The sequence below is a fragment of the Papaver somniferum genome, chromosome 8 (assembly GCF_003573695.1).
Source record: "Papaver somniferum cultivar HN1 chromosome 8, ASM357369v1, whole genome shotgun sequence".
NCBI classification, from domain to species: Eukaryota; Viridiplantae; Streptophyta; class Magnoliopsida; order Ranunculales; family Papaveraceae; genus Papaver; species Papaver somniferum.
This window is the reverse complement of record NC_039365.1, coordinates 57,697,876-57,723,790: the sequence shown is the minus strand read 5'-3', so window position 1 is coordinate 57,723,790 and position 25,915 is coordinate 57,697,876. Positions and strand designations below refer to the sequence as shown.

At 36.3% G+C, this 25,915-nt stretch overlaps 2 long non-coding RNA genes across 6 annotated transcripts; both read left to right on the top strand.

The window, feature by feature from the left end:
- Positions 1-321: 321 nt before the first annotated feature.
- Positions 322-2,933, top strand: LOC113301739. Of its 2 annotated transcripts, XR_003336455.1 has the most exons (3): positions 322-635; positions 733-1,699; positions 2,703-2,933. It is a non-coding gene; the product is annotated as an uncharacterized LOC113301739 (long non-coding RNA). The 2 variants fall into 2 exon arrangements; XR_003336454.1 differs by lacking the exon at positions 2,703-2,933 and having other exon boundaries at positions 733-1,842.
- An 18,444-nt stretch (positions 2,934-21,377) lies between these two features.
- LOC113301266 lies at positions 21,378-25,197 on the top strand. Of its 4 annotated transcripts, none has more exons than XR_003336159.1 (4): positions 21,381-21,697; positions 21,965-22,637; positions 22,813-22,920; positions 24,675-25,197. It is a non-coding gene; the product is annotated as an uncharacterized LOC113301266 (long non-coding RNA). The 4 variants fall into 4 exon arrangements; XR_003336157.1 differs by having other exon boundaries at positions 21,385-22,179; positions 22,295-22,637; XR_003336158.1 differs by lacking the exon at positions 24,675-25,197 and adding an exon at positions 22,997-24,416 and having other exon boundaries at positions 21,378-22,637.
- The last annotated feature ends 718 nt before the right edge of the window (positions 25,198-25,915 follow it).

Genomic DNA, 25,915 nt, shown 5'->3' with positions numbered 1-25,915 from the left:
TAAATTCTAAAACTGTTAAAGATGATTTTTGCAGTATTAATCTTTATGGTTTTATATATTGCAATTTGTTATGGGATACGTGTGTTTGCGTCCGTGAACTATGATTGTCCCATTTCTTGTCAAAAATAAAGTCTTTCGTAAGTCGATATGCATGTATTGATAAAAGAATGAATAGACTTTTGACAAATACAAAAGTTAAGCCTATTATGTCTATCTTACAAAAACAAATAGTTTTTGTCTAATCCGACGATTTCTATTGGGAGTTTTATTACCATCAAGGGCCATCATTTGCTCTCAAAGCTCAAAAAGTTGGAAGGCAAATCGTGGCTGAAAATGAATCCATGGTTTACTCCCGGTTCCAACCGCTAAGATCGGCTCCTCCCTTATTATCCTCTTCAGTCACAAAATCCATTAACGGCACCATAAATTAGGGATTTATTTCCAGCAGCTCTCCTCCAATTTTTCGCAAAGTTACAGAAACCATTATTTGCAGCATTCAATCCCTTCAATTCACAACCCAATAATCAATTTCTTACGTTACCTTGAAATGCTCGACTATATAAACCTCTAGACGGTTTATCATCTTCCCAGGTTTCTCCATTTTTTTCTTCAGCGTGCTCTCCAAAGAATATTAGGTAAATACTATCTTAATTTTACTTTAAATTTGTATTTGATTGGTACTTTTAGTTGGAACTATCTTTGATTGAAATGTGTTGAATTTTGGATTCAAAGCTCATCTTTTGAGATATTTCATGAGGGTAAACCGATAATATTGTTTCCGTAAGATGGGATTCACTTAAAGTACAATCCAAGTTGTCTACTGATGTTGTTCATCCGTGAGCTTCTATAGTAGGTCGAGGTAAACCTAATAATCTCACCTATATTTTCTGATTTTCTTAGTTTATGAGTGCAATAATAAAGTGTTTGTCAGAATACACATTGTTTTCTCATTGCTAAATTTGCAAGTGTTAACCATAAGTTGTTCATACAAACACTGCAGACACTTAAACAGGTTCACCGTTCACTGCAGAACTGAAATTGCTCATGTTTTATTCCTCCAAACTAAAAAAAAAAAAAAAAAACCAAAAATTAGTACGGCTTCATGTCCCTCTCACAGGTTCAAAGATAAAAAGGTGAAAATGGTGCGGCACACTAATCCAGTTTTATGTATATATATATGAGTTGTTTTAGGTTCTACAAGCTCACTTAGCATATTAGATAGGTTTCGTTGAGTAAACTTCATCCACGCTTTAGCTGGGGGATGCTCATAGGCTTAACAAGCCTATGCGCTAGCGATTGCCTCTTTCTTTGGCTGTGGTTCCTTAGAGCATGTGATCATTAGCATACTCCAAAGGGAAAATTGGCTAGCTGCTCGACTTAGTTAAGAAGTATTATGTGCTGCATTTGGTTATCAACATCTTGAAGTAGCAGATGTTTACAGTACCGCTATACTTACCTTTTGAAGAACTATCTATTGAAGTAGCAGTGTTTTACACATTGTTTCGTAGGTGACCTGCCATCGACATGCAACATTCTAGCAGGATCAAGCCAGCTATGTATGTTACCGTTCTTGAACTTTTGTAGTGGATATTCAACTTTTTTTAGGAATTTTAAGTGAAATTCTTAACTGTTTCAATATTACATCACATATAGAAGGAAATCCAGCAACATGGTCAATCAAAGCAAGTTGCAGATAAGAGTAGGAACTTTTTCCTTACCAGAATTATATTTAGCATAAATTCCAATGATCAATCTTCCTTGATCAAACAGTTGGTTCATTATTGAAATGGACTTTTTGTATTTGCATTTTTATATGATTCCGTCATTCTTTTGGTTAAGCCATTTTGTTGTTGTAAGGAAATATTCTTGGTACTAATGTCAAAAGAATGGAAACTGTGATTGGTAATGAAAAATCCAGTCTAAGAAATATAAAATGCTAGAATTGACAAAATATGTTCTTGGTACTCAAACCAAAATGCTGGATCCCGTGCTTTTGATTAATCCCATGTCTAGAAAGTTGACAACTTTCTAGACATGAGAGAGAATTAAAAGAAAAGGAAATTTTTTATGTCAAAGGGGATTGCTTGGTGATACTGTTGGTTCTTCTGGCCCATGGTAGGCATTATGGGTCCAACAAGCACGTAGGTATCCACCCCTAGCTAGGAATTTCAAGCAATGCAAGCATGGATCCCTCAAAATGTGATATATATATTCTCCAAAGACACACATGTTAATTCTTCTGTATAAAATTTCATTTTTAGCAAAGAACATAACAATATCGACACAATTTGAGATTTTATGCGAAACCAAAGTGACTTTCTCTTTACCACATGTATCTGTTTTTGTGACAATTAATTTGCTGAAAGACATAATGCGGTTGAGCTGAAGGTGGAAGGGGTCTGCTGTTTTTGCTGCTCTGAATAGCGAGATCGTGGTCCCATATCCTCCTTGCTCCTTGAGTTTCTCTCATTCTCAGTTAATTTGTACATTATGACACCACACAGGTCACTCAATATGCATTTGAAACTTTACGGGAAGGGATATATGTACCAGATTAAATTAGAATCCCAAAAAATGTGCAATTCCTTTTTTTTTTTTCCATGTACATCTAGAACAGTTAAAATATAATGCCAGCATGACTCCATTCTTTGAAGCGTGTATGATATGTCATTCTCTTACATTGGAGTTGTTTGGTAATGCAGGGAGGGACAGGTAAAAGCCAAAGTTCAGTCCGCCTTCGACGTTATCATAATGCATTGAGAAACCTTCAGATGGCAACATGCGTTTAACATAAAGAAACTGATGCCTCCTAGCTTCAAAGTTGTGTTTTCCTTTCATGAATGTCGCATTTAATTGTCTTATGTTGTGTTTTTTTTGTTTTGTGATCCAATCACTGTTGTCCTTTTAGCGTATGTGAGTATCCTTTATCATCAGCAGTAAACACCACTATAGTAATTACTTATAATCACCAGAAATATGGATATGACCACACTATAGAAGATAGTGGTGGAACTCTGCATCTTTCCGCAAATTGTATTGGTTTCAAGTAGGAAAAGAAAATAATTTGGATAAGCAGACATATTGCTTTTAGTTATGATTAATCATTAAGAGAAATATTCTACTTCACTTGAGAGGTATCTTTATTTCCAGAAAGATTTATACAGTGATAGGATGTGGACTCTACGATGGGTTGAAGTATTATGTTACCAAAATGGTTTTTTTAAAGGATAGTGCAGCAACTTTTACCAAAGAACAAATGACCTCACATTTTCTTTGACAGTAAATGACCTCACATTTCACATCACCCTGAACAAATACACGACATGCACTGACTGAATTGTATCTATGTTGGTGACATGTTGATCCTCATTATCATCACCATGCCTCTGATATTATGGAGACCCCTACAAATAAACAAGACTAACTTATCACTCAGATTGTTGATCAATATACTTTTAATAATTTAATTTCCAATGTATAAAAAATAATACAATTTCTAGGAAAGATTTTTGGACAACCAGATATCGATTCATTTTCTCTATAGTACTGCACATAATTGGGATGCGCTCTACTTAGAACGTGTTAATGGTGGAATCACAAGGGACGTAACCAAGGAAGCACATTGTGCATCAGACTGATGCAGAGTAGATAAAAAACAAATATAAAGGTGTCCAACTCCAAAGCCCGGGTCGTTACGGCACGGGTCATATACTAGTCATTATTGATGGAAGATAGGTTAAAATCTTTTGTTTACAAGGACTATGTCTATTGAATGTCGTTATGTGAATAGTAATAGAAAATAGAATGAATCCTTGTGCATTCCGCAGTATTGATCTTTCCTGATCCATATTTTTTGTATATACTGTGTTGTTCCGTAAGGTGTCTTATGTTGAGTACTATCAACTGAGTTGATTATTTTCATACGAATAGCTTAGTTGTTGCTCCATGAGGTACTTTATGTCGAGCATGACCAATTAAATTGATTACTTTTTATGGTAATTTGGTTGCGTATTCCGATTAGATTAATTATGGGTTCTCTTATGATTAATCTAATTGAGCATTTTTGAGTCTCCATAAGTTCACTTATGTTGAGCATTTCCGATTAAATTAATCAAAGGTTCTCTTTTGGTTAATTTAATTGAGTATTTTTGGTTTCAAATTCATACTCGTATGTGATTTTTATGTCCAAATAAATCCTTCTTTTATTTCGAAATTAAGGTCACTCTTGTTGTTCTTTCGGGAATGACATTTAATGGGGGAGAGTTCTTAATTGAACTTGTGCTTAATTGCCAAATCTTTGTGGGGAGTGCGGCTGTGCAATATTATAGGGGTTATCTTGTATTTTAAACTCTTTGAAGAATGCATTTAGCTTCGGCTTTATGATTGCATCTAAACAAGGTGATATATTCTTTCTTTTAGTCATGAAATATCTCTTCTGGAAATTTCATTAGGATCCCGTTTTCGTACCTTTGCCAATTTTATTGACAAAAAGGAGGAGAATTAATATGTAGTTCACACTACAAATACATATGGTTTTCGGATCATTATGTAAGGGGGAGTGGTTTCCATGTGAGATGGAGTATTGACTAAGGAGGAGTGATACATATCACCATAGTATTGTTGTCAAAGTTGTGATACAATTGAACTTTGATGATGTGTAATGATACTACGACACTGTATAACAATGATCGAGAATTATGTTTTCTCATTGTTATAGCTAGAGATTTTCAACAACGATGATGCTGAACTTACAACCTTTGGGATCATTGGAGTACTTGGAAGTGACCAAGATTTCGAGTAATGTTGAAGATTAGACATGTGGAATAGGAGTTACATAAGTTTCTTTATCTTTTTTGCATTCCATATGTATTGATAGTTTTGTCACTAAAATTGACAAAGGGGGAGATTGTTATAGAATTGCTCGGTCGAAATCGCATGCGTTGCTATCTCAAGCATGTTTGTCAATGTTAGCGATCAAAACTGTAAGTCTTGATTTCTAGTCTACTATAGCTAAGTCTCGGGCTAGGATAGAAAGTGTAGTTGATCTCAAGAACTCCATGGCGGATCATCATACAAGACGAAGAACTACTCATGGAACTGGTGGAACTTCACCGACAAAAAGGTATGTGGAAACTTGATCTTATCTATGACTCAAAAGTCTATCTACTTTATCTCCTATCTGGAGACAAAAGTCGTTTTGCTATATAGACTTTGATTGTACACATTTGCTATTCCGAGCCGAGTTTATCTCGCCTATCTATTTCTCGAAATATGTGTTGGTAAGCTTTCGCTTTGGCCAAGTTCATCTTTACCTAGTGACAAAAGTCATGTTATGTCTGATATACCGTTTGAATTCCGCATAATTCTGTAGTTCAGTTATCAAGTAGGAACCCAAAAGAAAATTATACAAGAGAAGAAGATGAGCATTAAAGATCATATATGGATTCTTAATTTGGTGAACCTACAATAAATCTAAATTCATACTGAAACTCAATCCATTCATTGAGCGCTGATATTATTACTATTATTAAAGTCGGGTTGCAGATGGACAACATAACAATATGATCCCTCGTGGATGCTTCACATTTGTTAATGCTAGCATACCAAAATTAATCGAGAGTGAGAAGTAATATTTTTATCCAATCATCCAAATCTGCATCCGCCATAAAACATATATATGTGGTTAAGGATGAAAGTAACTCATAGCTCAAAAGTCTCCATTTCTTTGGCTTTTTAAAATGTAAATGCATAAGCTTACAGAAATTCATATCAGTGCTAAAAATAACAAAGGGAAAAGAACTGAAAACTGATAGGTAATAGTAGGGGGTTATCGTTGTTGTTTGAAGGATTCAGGTACAAATTGCGTAAGAAACCATACTCTTTAAAAACATTATCATCGGTAACACTGTTGACCCTACTATTCAGAACTGCAACGCTGGGAATGTTATCAGTAGAGCTGCACATGGTCCGGTACGACCCGGTTTTCTTATGGAACCGGTCATTGTACCTGGTGTTGACCAGTACCTCATTTTGAGGACCGGTACCTGTACCTAGAGTTGTACCTATACCTCCGGTACCGGGTTTTTACCCATATTAACATTAAACCAGTAGCATTCAGAGACCCTAACAAACACAATTTATTAGCAGAAATTTGTTGTTACAAAGTTCAGAATGAAACAGAATCAATAATCACAGAATAAACAGTGGAGTTTGTATACACATAATCAATAAACAGCTGCATATCCACCAAAACAACACCAACATCACAAATCCTTTTAATTTGCATCACTGCAATAGAAATTAGCAACCACCAGAGCCCATTTAATCCCTTCTTCTTGTTCTCTTCTTCAATTTCAGCTCAAACCCAACTCCTCTTCTTCCGTAATTTGAGCAGCATACCACCACCAATAACCTGTATCAGCAACTAAAATACCATTCCATCTCAAACCCAACTCTCTTCTTCTTTCACCAAATCAATTGATAAAAGAAAAACGAAGATCAAACAAATCAAACCCATTTCACAATTACCTGTTGTTGTTGTTGTTGTTTAATTTCAACAAAATCAATCGATTCAATCCACGATATTCCAAATCGATCTCAAACAAAACCTTAAGTCAAACATGCAATTAATAAGAACATAAATCTCATTTAACAAATTAATCTAACATGAAATAAATAAGAACCCTATGTCAATTTATAGCTATACGAATTAATCAAGATGTTGACTTGCTGCTAGTTTTTGAAACTACTGAAGAAGAAGTGAAGAAGAAGGAGTTGGAAGTTGTAATAGTCTAATAGATGGTGGTGGACCTGGTGGTGTCGCTTACGAACATATCTGACTGATTGAAAGATGAAGCGATTTGATTCTAGTGGTGTTGCTGGAGAAGAAGAGATTTGGTTACTGTCGCCTAAGAACAGAAGAAGAAGAAGGAACAATGACGATGAAAATTTTTAAGAGTAATAAGTGAAGTAAATACCTAGCATGAACGACTAGGATTCATAGAAAATCAACGGATGTGATTAAACAGGTACTATGGTCCGGTACAAGCCGGGAATTTTGGCAGAACCAGTACCTGTCCTGGTCTACACTGGTTCCCATGTTTAATTCCCGTTACCTGTACCGACTATACCGGTTCCGGTCCGGTTTTTCCGGTTCCAGTCCGGTACAGGTCTTCTCAACCGGTTATTGTGCAGCCTTAGTTATCAGTAGCATCATCTTCATTATGTGTAACCTCGACATATCCACCATCATTTTTAGAATTGACATTTGTTTGTTGAGATCCATCAGAACTTTTGCTTACTTGGCATATAATTTTCAAAATACAAATCGTCGCTCATATTGTAAAATGCAAATCGTCGCTCATGTTATTGTTAAAGTCTCCAAAGCAGTCGGAATGGAAAAGTGTAGAAGATAGATTCTCTTCATATCACTTGAGTTTGATGGTTCAGCAACCAGCTCATTGTCCTCGTTGCTTGCACTTTCTCCATGGATTTCACTAATCTCATCTGTTCGTAGAGGTACATTCTGGTTGTTGGGGTCCGAGAATTCACCAAATTGATCCATGTCATAGGGGAAATATGGAGGGGATGGATCCTGTTCATTCGAATCTGATTGGTGGCCAAAGTTTTCTTCATTTTCGACCGATATATTACTCAAATTCGGTATTGCAACATCATCAGTAACGCTGTCTTGGTTTCTTGAGGAAGCTACATTTTCATCTTCCATTGCACGTGTGCCATCCGTTGGCTCCTGTTCATTTCTGTCCAAGTTCATAAATACACCAAACCGATCGGTGTCGTAAGGAAAATAAGTAGGAGACATGTCAAAATCGTTTGAACATGTTTGTTGCTCAGAAGTTTGCCTGTCCCAACTGAAATATTCAGGCTAGTTGTGAAAGGACAATAGTCCTACATCACTGTAATCCGCTTAATTAACTTAAAATATAATATGGAAGTGGCGCTCCACTCATTTCCAATTGGTTTTGAGTTGGATTCCCGCAGACTTTAACATGATATCAGAGCTAAGCCCCAGACTCAGACCTGCGTACGCCGGGTGTAGGCCGAATTACTGGCTGAAGTGTTTAATTGATTTTGTCACTTGTACACCCGGGGTGTAGGCCAGTGCCGACACTGGCCGAGGTGTTACCCCCTGATTTAGTCACTCACCTGTGTACACCTGTTACCGATGGACTGGTAACTCGTACGTAGGTCCACGTGTGAGGCCCAATGACTGGCCTTACACGTGAGAGGGCGTGTGAAAGGACAATAGTCCCACATCGCTATACTTAATTAACTTAAAATATAATATGGAAGGGACGCTCCACTCATTGCCAATTGGTTTTGAGTTGGATGCCCACAGACTTTAACATTAGCAGATATTTCAGTATCAGCATTGACACTAGTCTCCACATTCGGATCAAGCTGACGACGCTCCAAATTTGGGACAGAAACCTGAACATTCAACTCAGCTGGTTCACCTGCATTACTTGAAACAATGACATCTTCCTGTGCATTTCCGTTTTCACTAGTCTCAACAACTGGTTGATATCCATTCATGTTATTTGAGTTTAAGATTTCACCGTAACATTCCATGTCGTAAGGAAAACTATCCTCATCGCTTAAATCATCCATTCCGTTACTTGGAACCAGGGCAGTATTCTCCTGGTTTTCAGTAGTCCCAACAACTGGTTGAGTTCCATTTAATATTTCACCCTCCATATCATATGGGAAATTATCCTCATCGGTTGAGTCATCGACTCTGTTGTCTTCATCATTAGAAAAGTCAATTCTTTATCTGTAAGATGGATTAGACGAAGAGGTATTATCTCTAATATCATCAAGAAAAATTCCTAAAGATGATTAAACAAGAAGCATAACATTTATATTAAAAGAAAGAAACATTCGTATCAAAAGAAAAATTAAAAATTTGATAAGATTTTAAGAATTTATCTTGACCGAATACAAAAATTAGAAGAAGATTTTAACAAAGTTATTAAAAATAATCAAGAATCATTGTGTACAGGTTCTTGAAAGTAATCGAGCAAAAAAAAAAGGTTGTTGAGAGTTCTACTGTTGGATCCTAGTTCAACTGAACTCAAGAGAGTTAATTTCTTCAGTTACTCAACAATAAAATCGCTAAACCCTGACTAAATATTTCAAGAACCCAATATGATTTCATTAGAATACATGAAACCCAAACCCAGAGAAATTTAGATAGATGATCAAATGTAGAATTTTATAAGAAGAAAACCCTTTACCTGCGATCCGAATGTTCTTGAGTTTTGGCGACCAAATTTGTGCATTTCAGAGAGGAATAATAACCGATTTTTATTACTTTCTTGAAATTTATGATCAAATTTTGATCTTTGGTATTCATAAAACGAATGGAATTAACGACTCCAAACTTTCTTGGTTTATATAAAATATTAAGCTCTAAAAGACCAAGGTGATACTCTTTGAGTTACACAATCACCAGTCATATTATTTGGGATAAATGAAAACCATATTCAGGAGAAATGAAACAAAAACCCCATTTCCATTTAAAATTGCTTTTTTTTTAATGCAAAAAGTAGTTTATTAATAGAGTTAAGAGTTTACATTGTAGTCCATATCAATCCACTCTTTTACATCACGAGGAAGAACAGATTGATATGTAAAAGATGCCTTAGATGTTCTAGATTTCTTAGCTAGCTTATCAGCAACACCATTTGCATCTCTTTTAACAGAGATACATTTCCACTCATCTAATTTTCCTAACAGATATTTAATGTCTAAGATAAAATGATTATTCATCCAATGAACATAAGATGTTTGCTCATTGATTGACTTAACTACTACCTCACTATCACTCTCAAAAACTTCTATATTATAGTTTACATTGCTTGCAAAAGTAGCAACTGCTAGCATAGCTCTGCACTCTAGTTCCTCCACTTCTATTCCTTTCTTCATTCCTCCATCAAAGTATTTCCCTTGGACTCCAATGCAGGTATCGGCAAAATCCCTAACAATTAGTACAATCTCCTTGAGAATTAAAATGCATAAATGAAGCATCTAAATTGATTTTTAAAAATACAGGATCAGGGGGCCTCCATCTTTGAACCTGTGAGTGAACATTGTGACTGTTTGAACTATGAGTATTCAAAACAGTGAGATTATTAATCCCAGCAACTGAAATATCCCTGTTGGGATTCTTATTCTGGAAAACTTTAGTGCATCTATCTTTCCAAATCATCCATGAAGTAACCATAAGAGTTTTGTTTATATCATCCCTTGTAATACCAGAGCCAAAAACTAGCTGAGCACCTATTGAGAACCAAGAGATAACCCAGTTCTTAAAGGAGCCATGCTGTGTTAAAACCGTGCTCACGTTTATATTAACTGCTAACCAGACAGATCTTGCATAAGGACAATCTAAAAAGAGATGATCACAAGATTCAACTACATGGTTACATAAGCTACAATGAGTTTCAATGCCACTCTTATAGCTAGAAATCTTGTCTCTAGTAGGAATAATATTCCTAATGCATTTCCAAGTAAAAAGTTTTACTTTATGAGGGAGTTGAACTTTCCAGAGAGATTTCCAAACCTGAGTTGGGATTGCAATGGAACTTGCGGTAATGTTAGTTCCTTTATTCAACACATTATAGACACTTTTAACACTGAATTGACCCTTTCTATCAGGCAACCAAATAAGATTATACTTACCAGTAGCAGGCACAGACATATTAATAATCTTTTCAGCAGAATCTTTGTCAAACAGATAATAGATTAAGTGAACATTCCAGAATCTAGTATTCTCTATAAAAAGATCAGAAACATAAGTATATGAAACAGTGTTCACTAGACCTTCAGCAGGAATAGGTGGATAATCAAGTTCAATAACCCAGCTATCAAGCCAAATTTTAGTTCTGGTACCACACCCAATAGCCCAAAAACTGTTATCTTTTATAATATCAATACATTTATAAATGCCCCTCTAAATCCAGGAACAATTTTCATTGAGATTTTCTAAATGAAAAATGCTACAATCTTTAAAATATTTAGCATTCAAAATTTGCACCCACAATTCCTTATCATCTGTGACAATTTTTCATACTAACTTGTAAATGAGAGCAGTATTAAAAGTTTCAAGTTCCATTTAAAATTGTTAAATTTAGTTTCATTACTTTATGTATTTCCAAACCTGCCCTATAGTGTATACATGCATATAAGTCTTTCTTATCCTCTCGTGATTTCATTTCTTTTTCCTTCTTCCCCTAAGACCACCGCCACCACCTAACGCCGCAGCATCACCAAACCACTACCACATCCAGATCCGATACCAAAAACTCATCCTCTTCCTCCTCCTTCATATCCAGCAACACCTCTTTCTTTTATCGCATATTACCATTTCACATCGCCACCAACAACGCATATGCCGCCACCAAACCGGTTACGATGTTCAGATCAGACATCAACACCACCTTCTCCATTGCATCCTCCTCCACCTTCACCACCGGAAACATCACCTTCTCCTTCTACTTCTATACCACCAACACAACCACAATCATCTCCACCAGCACCGGCTTCTTGTCTTCTTCCTCCAACCTACCGGTGGCACCTCCTCCCCTTCCTCCGCCACCAAAACTAATAATATGAAAATGCGTCGAAATGATTCAGGTATTCGATTATTATTACAAGATCAATTAGCGAAACCAAGGTGGTGATGGTGGCGAATTGATCTCATGGTGGAAATGAACTATTGACGGAGATTCAATTTCATCTGCTTATTGTATTGGGAGAAACGATGAATTTTAGAATGGTAATTTAAAGTTGGTAAGTAATTAAAATCCTGTCATTTCGTTGCTTTTTTTAACTAAATTGGATACTGGATCTTGTTTTGTTGTGAATTTTGTTGCAATTGGTAATTAAAAACCCAAAGAAATGTTAAATATTTATTATTTTTGGTGTTAATAGATTTGTTGAAACACCAAGTGAGCTTCAATGATAAGATGGTTATATTAGAGTATCGTCGACGTCGTTTTATAGAAACACCAAGTAATACGACTAACTATTCTAATCAGTATTGTATGTAACACGTTCATGAAAGATTATTTACTCGCTTCATGTCGTTTCTCGTTACTTTTACTTTGCAGAACTTTCGTTTTTCTTACAATTTGCAAAAGAAATGTGTAAAAATATATTTTGTTAGTTCTATAGTCATTGTCTTCATGTGTAAAAATCACATCAGTGTAAGATGAATTTTTTACCCAATTAGTGACAAGTTAGACGCTTTGAAGTGATGTCATCCGTGTATCGCTATTTCTGCATATAAGATTTGGGGTAGGTCCAATATTTTTTCATTTACGTTGCCAATTTCCCCCCATCTAAACTAATTAGTTTGCAAATCAGTAGATAAATAATGATTTGCGTGTCTTTAGTATCTTTGAACATGTCTGCACAATTGTAGTATGATAAAATGCACAACTGCAGTATGATAAAATCTTATTCATCTATGTTGTTCTTTTGTAGGTGATTGAAATTTGTTTGCAATAGAGCGCCAATTTATACTGATAGTTTTATGCTTTTGTTGATTGGGTTTGGACTTGCATAATGCCACTTGTTATTTCTCTTGTAGTTATACAATAAGCCAACATCTGTTCAAAGGAGATGCTGAAGAGGCATTTGCATGAAACTTTTTGGTTTCATATGTTTTTTTTTAATTTTGTTGAAAATAATTATGGTTTTATCTATTTTTTTAGCTTTTGTAGACGAAACCAATTTGTAATTTCTCTGGCAGGCATACAATAAGCCAACACCTGTTCAAAGGAGATACTGAAGAGACATTTGCATAAAACTGATTTTGGTTTCATCTAATTTTTGTTAGATTTTGACGACGAAACCAATCTTAATTGTGATATGATAATTTTCTTGAGACAACACTACTTCACAATTAAGTCTTATCGAGAATCATATTCAAGACCAATTCATCCAGTTCCCACAGTTGAAAGACCTGCAACAATTTCACCCAAGTCTGTTGTTCTTGTACCTAAAGTTTATCCACAATCAGGTCGCCCAAGTAAGAAGAAAATGATTCCTAATACAAGTTCAATTCCTAACAAGAAGATGCGAACTTGTGGTGGTCTCAATTTATTGACTACTCATAACCGAAGGACAAGCTCTACGAAGCGGATGTGAAGTCTTATAGTCTAACCTTATTTTGATTACAGTTCATTAAATTTCATTTTTATAGTTAAACATGTTAATTTCCTGTTGGTGTTTCATTTAGATTATGTTTTCCATTTTAGGTTTCACCTGCAATATGTTGGTACCCTTTTTGGTTTCATCATTTCTACTGTTGTTTTGGAACAAAAATAAGTTGGAACCCTTTTTGGTTTTATAATTTCATTGCTTTTTTAACTGTGCATTGTTGAGTTGTCCAAGTATGTCGGAATTATCTTGTATTTTTTTTATTTGCCGTGTTATAAACTATTTCCATGACTTGTTACCATTGTATTGAATGTCGATCGCCAAAAACCGATCCTTGGTGTGTTTCCTGTTATTGTCTAATACTTTTTGTTGTAATTAGACTTCTTCCTTGGAACATAAAAATGTTCCATACCTTGAAATATGTCAAATTTTTTGAGTTTAAACCAAGTCGTAATACGACCCTTTCATTTTGGTTTCACCTGCAATATGTCGGAATCCTTTCTGGTTTCATCATTTTACTGCTATAATGGAATCAAAATATGTTGGAACCCTTTTCGTTTTCATCAAAAAAACAGACATAACATTCTGCGACAATATGGTTTGCGTTAAACATAATTGAAACCATTACAAACATTGTTAACAACTAGTTGACAGTACACTAGTTGATACCATTCATAAACCATTTAAACCTTTTATAAACTATTATAAGCATTTAAGTTTACAACTAGTTGACAGTATACTAATTTTTATGTCTTCCTTTATGATTCTTTCAGTGGGTTGTCCATCAGGATCTTGTAGCACAACTTTGCTCTATTTTCCACCTTTTCTGAAATATCCTCTTCATGAGACTTCATGTTTCCCTTCAAGAGGCTCTTCATGTAATAACAAACATGAAGGCCACAATCTACCCTGAAATTACAAAACAAATTTATCAATGGTTAGCACTTGCAAAAGAAAATTGTTGGTATGGAATTACAAACATTACTGGTAGAACCAACAAGGGAATCTTGACGTATTTTCCATGCAAAACAAAACTGATTTTAGTAGCCAATACAGGAATAAACTAACACTGTCGTACCAATATTGGTAGAACAACAAGGGAAGAATTTCATCAAAACTACCAGAATTAACCAATGGAATTTTGATAAAGTACCCCCGTTTTTTTATACCCATAAAATTAATGCCCACGTTTTTTTTCAAACTTTCTAAAGTGCCCTTCTGTTTGGTTTTCCGTCTTGGACCCACATTGATTGGTCAAGACCAGTTCACCCAGTAAAAATTGTATGCAGAAATTACACTAAAGCCCATACCCAAACATAAATGTCCCAAATCCTTTCATTCCCAAAAATCTTCATCGACCCCCTGGTTTTCTTCTCCTTCTTCCCTGGAAGCGTAATGAGAAAGTGAGAATCAAGTTTCATCTTTTCCTTTAACTTCTTCAAATCATTCAATTAATTTCAAGTTCATCTCCTCCTGTAATTTCTTCTATTAAGGCTTGTTTAGTTTGAGAAAAAAATGGAAAACTAGGGCTTGATGGATCTGATTTTTTGCAGAAAGAATTTATGATGTTGCGAATATTATATCGGGAGAACATGATTTGGGTTCGCTAACAAAAGAAGAAGTTGCAGTTGAAAGAGTTGGTAAATCAATAAAAACCAACTAAAGAAGATTCTCATATTGCACAGATAACTTTAAGGTTTCGGATTTGGGGATTTTTAAGAAACAAAAATAAATCTAGGGATTCTATTGAATCTGATGGTGAAGAGAAGAAAACTAGGGTTTGAGATTCACAGAGAAGAACACAGCAAGCTTGAATAAGTGTTAATTTGGTTTAGATTTGAGTTATGTTGCTCGAATTTGAGGGAAAAGGTTTTGCTGGTGGAAAATGAAGTATGGGTTCGATTGAGATGGAATTGGTGTTGGTTACAGTCTTGATTTGGTGGTGAATATAATGTGTATTTGTTTGATTTCGTTTTGAGAAGAATTTGGATCCGCAGTGGTGTTGATGGTAAAGCAGTGGTGGTATTGAAATCTAGCCGGAGTTGAGATGGAGCTGATGTTAGAAAGATTCAGAAGCTGGTTATGAATTAAAGAGTGGGCTTGGATTGAATTAGTTGTTTGTTGTGGCCATGAATGTTATGTTGCTGCAAATGGAGGTTGAGTTGTTGGTCCTGTAGTTGAATTGTTGGTGGTTACAGGGAACTGAAACTGGGGATGATTGAAGCTACATAATGATCTTAGATGTATGTTAGGACCACAATCAGATAAGAAATGAGTTGTGCTGAATCTGTGTACTACTGGAAGAGAACGAGAAGGGATTGTGTTGCAGGCTTAGAAAATGGTGGTTTCAATGGAACTATGGGATTTGTATTTGGAGGAACAAGGTTGCAGCTGTTGTACAGATGAAGGCTAGGAAAACAGTCATGAAAGACGCAGTGATGATGAGCTGGTGGTGTTTGATGAGCTGGTGGTGTTTGAACTATGAACTGGATTTGGTTTATGCGGTTTACAGCTGGTGTTGTATGGCAGGAGTATGCATTGCATGGATGTATCTAAAGTCGAAGTACAGGGATCTCAAGAACTGGAGCTGCATTAAGAGACAGGAAATGGCAGGAGTATATAAACTGCAATGAACTGAGACAGTGGTAAGTGTTGCAATGTTTATTATGAAGTTGGTTGTGTATGGAATTACTGCAAGTAGATGAAGCTGCTAATGGTGCTATGCGCATTGGTGGTTACAGAATGGATGCAGTTGTGCTGGTGGTGGTGGTATGTTAGAGTTCCAGATTGCAACTACAGAGAACAAGGTTTATATGCCTTGGCATGTGTAGCTGAACTGACGCAAATGACGAATGAAGAATGAATGGGCTTAAATAGATGAATGTTAGGTTGTGCAGGGAAGCTAGCAATGAAATGACATGAAATTATGGTCGGGAAACAGCCATAAACAGGGGAGACAGGAATTGCAGGAAATAAGAAGTAGAATTGATTTGGAGTTTGCTTGACTCGGCGTTTCAAGTCGACGATTCAAGAAAATCCAACTCTACTCAAGAGGAAGGGCTTTTTGGACATTTTGACCCTTCCACCTAAGTGTTAACAGCTGCTAACTGTCGTTTACCTTTTTTTGAATAAAACGGTCAAGGCAAGGGTACTTTAACAAATTTTTAAAAAATGGGGGCATTTTTTTAGTGTAATGTTAAAAGTAGGGGTACTTTATCAAAAATCCCATTAACCAACACTACCAAACCAGTATTGGTGGAACCAAATTCGACAAGGGAAGAATGTCGAAACCAAAAATGGTTTCATCAAAACTACCAGAATTAACCAACACCACCAAATCAGTTCTGGTGGAACTAAATTGGACAAGGGAAAATGATGAAACCAAAACTAATTTCATCAAAAACATCAAAATCGAAACCAACACCACCGAACCCGTTCTGGTGAAACCAATGCAACAATCAAAAAATTTCGAAACCAAAAATTGTTTCATCAAACCGACCAGAATCAACCAACAATACCAGACTAGTTCTGGTGGAATTAAATCTAACAGTTGGGAAATGTAAGATCTGCTCACACCGACTAGTAATGAACAGTAATCAACCAAAAACATTATCAGTTATGGTGGAACCAATTTAACAATTGTAAAATGATGAAACCAAAAATAGTTTCATCAAAAAAGACCATATTATACCAGCAGCGCCAAACCATAAAAATTATGAATCCATATGTAAACCACATGAAAACTATAAGTACAGAAAAAATGAAGAAACCATAACCATATGTGTTAGATTAATTCTGATGAGCTTACCAAATTAAACCTAGACCAAACAGAAAACATAAACAAAACTGATTTTAGCAGCCAAAACAAGAATAAACTGGTAAACTGACCATAATTAACCAATTCGACAAGGGAAGAATGATGAAACCATTTTTGGTTTCATTAAAACTACAAAAATTAATCAGAGAACCAACAGAGTTTTGGTGGAACCAAATTTGACAAAGTGAAAATAATGCAACTAAAAATGATTTCATCAGAATGACTATAATTAACCAACACACCAACAATTCTGGTGGAACCAAATTTGTCAAAGAGAAAATAATGCAACCAACATAAGAACAACATGATAGGAACACTCGATAAGTGAATCATAGATGAAGATGATGGAAACCAATTTTGGTTTCATCAAAGAAACCACTGAAGAAAATGGAATCTGAAACTAAACCTAACATAAGAAAACAACAGTTTACCAAATTAAACCTAAACCTAACAAATGAAACCTAGACCAAACAAAAAAACCAAAAAATTGAAAGACTAAGCCTAATAATCTTTGTTCACATTCAATTGAAAAAAAAAATGAAGCATCAACCTAATTAATGGTTACGTGATTTCATCAAAAAAAGACCAAAAAAATTAACACTATCACCACATGGTTTATATGATTCTTACCTTTTGGAGTTTTTTGAACTGTTTTCTCTTGTTTAGTTTGCTTAGTTTGCTTCTTCACCATTTTGTTATTTTAGAGGATTTAGGTCAGAAAATTGAGACGATTTTAGGTCAGAACTGGTTTCATTGGTTGAAGTAAGTAAGCATTGAAGAAGAGAAGAAGAGAAAATCGAAAATCAGAGGATGATTTTAGCTACGGATGAAGATAGGGAAAATGAATTCTTAGATTTTATATTTTCTTATGTTTGAGAGACCATGAAAGAGAACTAGAAGAAGATACGCGATGGAACCGAGTGAAATACGTGGGGTATTTTAGACAGTTGGGGAATTTGGGTTTTTTTTTTTACACAATTTGTTTTGTTGTAGTTTTATTACTCGGATGACGAAAGCCCGCTAGTAACGCGCGCTAGGTATCACGCCCGTGATCTGCACGAGCTTGGATATTTTGTCGTAATTAAATATTTCTAATGATAATATTCTTATAAACTCTTTTTTTTTAAGGTTGGTATTTATTCATTAAGCAACCGAACTTACATATTTGGAATATCATAATGGGTCTTATCTCTTAAGAGTCTAAGAGGTAAAGACTGAGGTCGGGTGATATCCTCTTTTTGTTGAGAGGCCTTTTCGGTTTTTCCACGCTTAGCTTACATAACTTACATAGAAACGTGTTAGACAACGTGATTAAGTACTTCTCTAGCTTGTTGGTGATATGAGACTACCCGGTTGTAAGACATCCTCAGCTTCTTCTTGATTCCGATGTCAGCTGCTTGTTGGAGATGCCGTAAAACACTCTACTTCGAGAGTGGTAGAAGACGAAGGCTAAGGATATTAGCACTTATTGAAAGACTACCTACAAGAGCAACCCAAATTTTTTGGTCGCAACAGTTCCAAGACATTTTATCATCCCTAGTTGGCAAACGAAGTACCCGATGGAGATAATCAATCCCAATTTAGAGAGAGGGATCACTTGATACTGAATCTGACGATGGTATATGTACAGGTTGTTATGGAAGCAAGCTGATGTAGAAACGTTTCCGGAGTCGAATCGATCTTAAACCTGCAGAGTGAATCACTATCTGACTGTGTTCGATATTATAACCTAAATCCAGACTTTTCTGGCAACTATTACACACAGTTGTGCACATGTTTATATTCATCGTTGCGCACATGTTTACAGACATAGTAACTAAAACAGACTCAAAACGACCAATTCAACTTTCCTAAAACAGACATAAGGCAACTAAAAGCAGTTTAACTGCCCTAAAACTACACTAAGAACCTTAATGCATTTATTTATTAAACATAAAGGGATAGATAAGAGACAAGATTTCCCTGTTTCTGGATAACTTTTGTGTAGTCTGTCATTTCCCCACTTCGCTTTATCGTGACAGGAACCAGCTTTTTTCGGACCAATTATTACTTCCCATGATTTAACCCTTGTGTCCTTGGACTTTGTCGCCATAATTACCCTTTGCCCTTGCTTTTTAACCGCTTGGAGTCCTGACTTGACCCAGTATAGGACCGAGTTGCTATAGAGAAACTCAGGTAGCTATTTCCTTTGTCGTGCAGTTCGGGAAGTACAAGGTTGTAGTTCTGCGTCGATATGGCTGTTTTCCAGTCATTTAGGATCATTGGATCAGACTGGTCCCTTACCGATTTAAGCTTGCTCACTGAATCGTCGATGGCAGATTTATCAGGATTTTCCTCTCTACAATTCCCTCCGAGGAATGGATTTTGGTTAGATTTGATGAGTGTGGTCTCTGATGGGGAATTTGATTTTTGAGTTATTATTGAAGATATCCAGCTTTGAAACGAAAAGGATGATGGAGATGTTTTTTTTCCACTTGCTGATTGTTGTTTCTCTGGAAATTTTATCTTGAATTTCATGCTTCAGCTTCCCTGATAATTTGATTGATTGATTGAGGTTGATTAAGTGATTGAATAAAATAGATCTTTGGGAGGCGGTGTATCAGATGGTGGTGGGGGAGGTACCAGAGGTAGAATTCCCATTAGAAAGGTGGGGTTGATTGGATTCTGGAAACTGATTTGTTCCACAGCTATCATCTGCAATTCTTCTTGCCGGGTGTAGAGAGTTGTGAGAGGCTGATGCTGACCCTGAAGCAAATCCACGTTAGCACAAACTCTGCACTAAAGCTTCAATTGGAGAAGCAATTTCCAAGGTGATGACGAACCTAAAATCTTTGTCCTTCCAGTATTTCCAAATCAAACATCTTGCCTTCCTAAACAGGGTTTAAATATCAAACAAACTATTGATGATTGAGATTGGGAAGATCACGTTGTAGTTAAACTTAGATGCAGAGAAGGGGAAGGAGGAAGAGGGTTATTAATGGTGGATCGGGTACAAACTCTCTAACAAACCGAGTTGTAGAGCAAAACTCGGTAGAGAGAGAAAAATATCTTTCCTTACTAGCTATTCTTATAAACTCTTGGGTAACCATATAAAGAATAAACTCTAAATTAATTTTTCTCATGAATTAACTTTTATACACTGTATGCTTTAGATCAATGGACTGCACTTGGACGAAATCAATTTACTGTAATTTTCTTCATAAATATAAAGATAGTCAATGCACGTCTATTACACTCGACTGCTTTGTTGCAACTGTTTGAACAGAGACAACTTATACCTAATGGTTCCTTTCATGAAAATATAATTCACTGTATTTAGATCTATTAATGTCATCTTTGAGCTTTTAATGTGATTTTTGTTAAAGGGAAAGCCAAAACTTCCGGGGGAAGCTGACTTTTGGTCAAATATGTTTGACCTTGACCCAAATTGGGTGCAAATATACTAAAACTCATCTCTGACCTTAATCTTCCTCCTAGTCTTTTACCACTAGTCCACTACCATCGCAAGACAATAGCAGTGATGGATTTTTTTTTTGTGCCGATGTTGCAAGACTATGCCAGCACTTAGTGTTGAGTGTGTATCCTGCCGGCTATGACTGCATCTACCCATCTGTAAATATGATGCGCACACCCATCTCTTTTCTGGCAGAAGCAATCTAATGTTGCAGCTTGTTGCGTATTTATCTCTTGATCATGCAATATATATACGCACCGGCCTCAGGATTTTTTCTTGGATTAGGAATCCGAAAGCACGTAGTTTTTTATAAATTCTTTTCTTATTTTTCTTAATTGAGACGCATTTATTGTTTACGTTTTTTTTTCTTTTTCTGATTGAGACGTAAGAAATATTAGTTTTTAGGTTTAATGTTCGTGGTGCTCCCGTAAAAAATATTGATGGTGTGAAAAATCCTTAGATTTCTATTGGTCAATATTTTTTTGATGGAGCCAGAAGCTCTAAGAAGAGAGTTTGATTCAGCTTTTAACTACAACAGAGGAAAATCACCTGAAATCATATTATTATCTTAGATCATCTCCAACAGAGGGTAGATTTATTTATTTTTGGTGACATATAGGATTTTAAAACCCCGTTTGACATAAATTCATCTCCAACAGTAAGGTCCTACAAGTTAGGAGGGACCAATTACTAAATATGAAGGTGTTCAAGAAAGTGTTATCTACATCTCCGGTTGCGCCTTCACGTCATGTTTTTAACTAATTTTCTTTTAATTTTAAGGGTTAAAATTCTCACTGTTGGAGATGATTTTTTAGATATGAGGTCCTACATTCACTCTATTGTAGACCTCATAAATAACAGGACTAAATAAAAATCCACATAGAATTTTTTGCACCTTCTCTTGGAGATGCTATTACTAATATAAAGAAAAGACCTATTTTTCAACCGTGGCCACCCTCTTTTATTAAAATGTCCTTAATTTCACCGCATATTTGCAAAACACCTACTGAATCTCATCTTCATTGTTTCTCTCGGTTCGTTTTTTTTTCAATTCCTTTTATTCTCTTTCTTCTTCGTACAGATTGATTTTCTCTACTCAGAATTTGAGATCTCTCTTTTGATTTTCTCCTTCTATACCCAATCTGTTTCATTCCTTATTTAACCTGAGTTGGTGTTCAGGGGATGTGCTTCAGAATTCACTTAATTCATCCATATTCATCTCTGGGGTTCGTGAATGGGTAGGTCATTCTCTTTGTCGATTCATCTCTTAATGAAATCCAAATCCAAAACACACCCACACCCTTAATACACTGTTGGCTCCCATTCCTAATATCCAGATGGATTTAATGGAACATAAAAAACCATCCGTTGCCACCTGTGATTTCTATTGAGGCTGACCTATTTTAATGCTAACAAAACATTAGTACTTCCCCGATGAATAAATATCAATGATTGTTCAACCATCTCTCCCACTTCTGTGATGAAAGCTTGATGTTGGTTTACAGGGAATAATAAACAGAGAACTAGCAAGTCCGGCGACCGTGGTGGAGGGGAGAAAGACAGAGGATCGGTCTAAGATTGTTAAATTACCGAAAATAATTCTTCTCAAACACGTGGTTTCCATGCGTAAAACGTGTACAAGTGCCCTTTGAGATCAAGGCACCCAGACTTTGCAATTGGGCCGTTTCGAGCATCCAGTTCTCCAGAAAGGGAGTAAAAGGTTTGACAAGTGACCATTTCCACAGAAAACACTTTTTTTTTGTGTGCAAATGGATTTTTTACGGGAAGAAAATTATTGAGTGCAAAATTCGGTTTGGTTTGGAACAAAATTACAGGTGCATCGCGCATGTGTCTACACTGGTTATTATAAATAAATCGGTTTTAGTTAGTTTAGTTAAGATGTGGGGATGCACGTGCGAGGATGATGTTGCACGTGACTATAAGGGGGGCCAAAGCGAGATGGGAAACCTAGAAATGATGAACAGACGGACAGTAGCAGGAGAGAAGGATGATCCTTTCCAAAACCTTCCGCTCCTTAAAATCACACATTGAAACTCCCATACCCCAAAATCAATCATCAACATCCCCATCACCATCATCGTGGTCGGTCTATCTGATTCTCTCCACCAACGCACCTCTAAAAACATATGTTGGTGTCACCACCAATTTTTCTCGCCGGTAACTAAATCAACTCTTGTGTTTATCAATTAGATAGATTAATAAATCCACTAATTTATAAGATTGATTGGACGAAAACAATATGGCATCTCCATATACTTCCTCATAGCATAATAATATTAGGTTATGGTGTCAATGTTTTTAATTTTCAAATTTATGCATTTTGTTTTTCTAGTCTGAAACAACACAATGGTGAACTCAAAGGTGGAGCCAAAGCATCACGTTCAGGAAGACCTTGGATTTGTGCATGCATTATTCAAGGATTCAAAGACCATAGGCGAAGGTATTAGTTACTCAAATTCATCCTCAAGTTCATGTTGTGTCTTGGCTCTAAAGATGATTCTCGTGCATTATTTCAGTTTAAGGTGGTTACACTAGGGATACCTTTGAGCCTTAAAAATTGCAGAGAGTGAAAACGTAGTTGTACGTGTGCACACCACTGCAGTATCTTGTTCGCCAAAACTTCCAACTTTGTATCGTTAGGTGATGACCCTTGCAAATCCTTTGGCTGAAGGACTAGCAAGAGGGAAATTCTGTATACATCAAAGGAAGTACAATCACAATTAGTAGTCTCTCTCGCTTTCTCGTTTAACGTTTTTGTATCTGTTCGGAGATATTTGCCTTTCACAATCACAATCAGCAAGATGATTTGCATTTTTGCCTTCTGCTCATGCTTTGCATCTGTTTATTTTGGTGAAGCCTGAATATACTGATATCTATGTACAATGATGGAAATAACAGGAGGTATAATAATAAATACAGAAGATACCTATGGTCACAATCCTCTGTGCATCCGTTGCTAATGGCTTAGAATTAGACTCCACAGAACACTAGATAGTCTGTAGTTCTGTACCATGACTTGTTACTTATAAGCGACATCACAAAAATGAAATTCCTCGTAAAGATGATTTCTTGTGAGTCATCTTGAGTCTTACTGATTTGGTGAACAAGCTTAGTGTTGTAGGATAAAACATGCTCTAAATTGGCATGAACTATTTTGAACTGGAGTTCAGTTGGTATCCAGTTTCAAGTCTCCAGGTGTAACAAAGTGGACTTGCTGGTTTTTGAGATCTGAGCATTATTCTTTCCATGCTGTCTTGGGATCATTGTTTCAAAAAACTCTTTGAAGCTCGCTTTTTAGCCCTTCAATATAAAAACGCTTCAAAACGTCCCCTTTAATATTTTAGGAAAAAAGAGGGCTTTAAAGCCCAAAAACAAGTCCGGAGTTTCCTTTTTTGTTTTAATAAAAAAAAAAACCCTAAAAACTATTATCAACTCTCAACAAGCTACCTATTTGGAGACTTCAAATGTTTCACCTTCTATTCTACATCTTCTTCTTCTTCTTCCGTTATATTCTACGTTTTTATTCTTCTGATCTGCAATGGCTAGCCTGCCTGCCCAAGCTAAGAAATCTACACTACTATTCTTCTGATCTTACTTTCATATGGTTTTGTGTTAAGAAGTTTATCTATTTATTTATATATATTTTTTGAAGCTACGCTTCAACAACGTTTTGAAGCTGTGCTTTGCACTTTATTAGGATAGCGTTTCGCTTTTTGAAACCTTGCCTGGGATGATCGTGACTCCAGTCTCCAGATGCATCAGATTCTGAATTCGATTTTTTTTTATCACAATAGCCTTTGTTGTTATGCAGTATATTGTTTAGGGACCAACATCCACCTTTTCTATCATAATCTGTTACTGAGTTCATCTGTATATGATATTTGCGAGATTCATTTATGACCAAATGAAGAGAAGTCTCGAGTATTTTACTCAAAACCTGTCATTAGAAAATTCACCCTGGTGGAGTGCGCATATTAAACATGCATATGTCGTATTCTTCTTTGTTGTGTGTGTTTTGTCTGATTACTGTTTATTTTATTTTTGAACTTTTTACACTTTAATTGTTCCATGTATTCCCTGTTTGTCGCGCATTCCTGAGCGGTAGCATGAGTATGCACATTTTTTTTCTATACATATATGTTAAGTAGAGGCAGAGAGTCTGACCATTGTTTTCTTTCTTTTTTATTCTTCTAGCTTGCCAGTTGGAATCAAAATGGAAGAACTTCTCTAGGAAATTGCCTCGCAAAAGAATAACTGACGAGGTGGAAAAAGGATCAGAGAAGCGATCACTTCTGTTACTCCAACACAGGCAGATAGCTCTGAGCAAAGTTAAAAGTACATTATATTGTGAACATTTAGAAGTCGACTGGAAGCTAAGTACCACTGGATGAGACACAATATGAGCAATTCAATTCCTTCTCTAATGGTTTAGTTAATGGCTCTATAAGTGGTATGGACCACATTGTATATGCCTTGTGGTCTACAGACCACACACCCCACTTGAAACTGGGCATTGGGTAGAGGAGATGGAATGGTCACAACACTTTGAAAGAGCATGAAGCTATCTAGAGCAGTGTACACACCTCTACATGTAAATTTGTTATTCGAAAATTCGAAATGCAATTATTGTTGTTGGGGCCAAATCAATACCAGCCCTTAAGTTATATATTATGTAATATCTTCGTGATCTAATAAAATTTTCAAAAAATAATATTCATCTAAAGAACAATTTTGGAGAAGATGTATAATTACCTATTGTGTTCCAGTGTCCGCATGCCACACGCGCTAATTAGGGTTCTGGCATGCCAAACCCTAGTTTAGGTAAGGCCGCTACGCCAACCATGCCAAATAATGCTACCTAGGACATTAGGTTTGATACAGCAACTGGAACCAATATTGCCGAGCCATATTTGGATCCAACACCAATATGCCAAGATATAACGATCGTGGCTACGCCAGGCGCTATTCGCGCCACTATGCCACTGGCATATAGCTATCATGCCATTACGCCATTGGCATGTGCCAATCGTGCCACCATGCCACTGGCGCCACTATGACATCACCAGGTGCCAACGAGATGTGGCCATAATCAACGACCACCTTTTCTCATAAACAACAATCACGGTCGTCCAACTTCGCCACGGAGTTAACCGGCCCATAATAAGTCTCAGGTCCACACGCCATTTTCCTGCGGCAGGTTCCATGGCTTGACTTGCCACAACATGATCATCTGCCACCTAGCTGGTGCATGATTGATCAGAATAATTAGGTCTTGCATACAAGATCCACACATCAATCTGCTACACATTTTCCACAAAAATACTCGAGACATCAAACATGTCACAAACTAGGGGATGCTCATCAGGGTATTGGTCTGGCGGTTTACAGCGTGCGGCGTGCAACACGCCCATTATAAGAAAGTGTCTGGAAAGCGG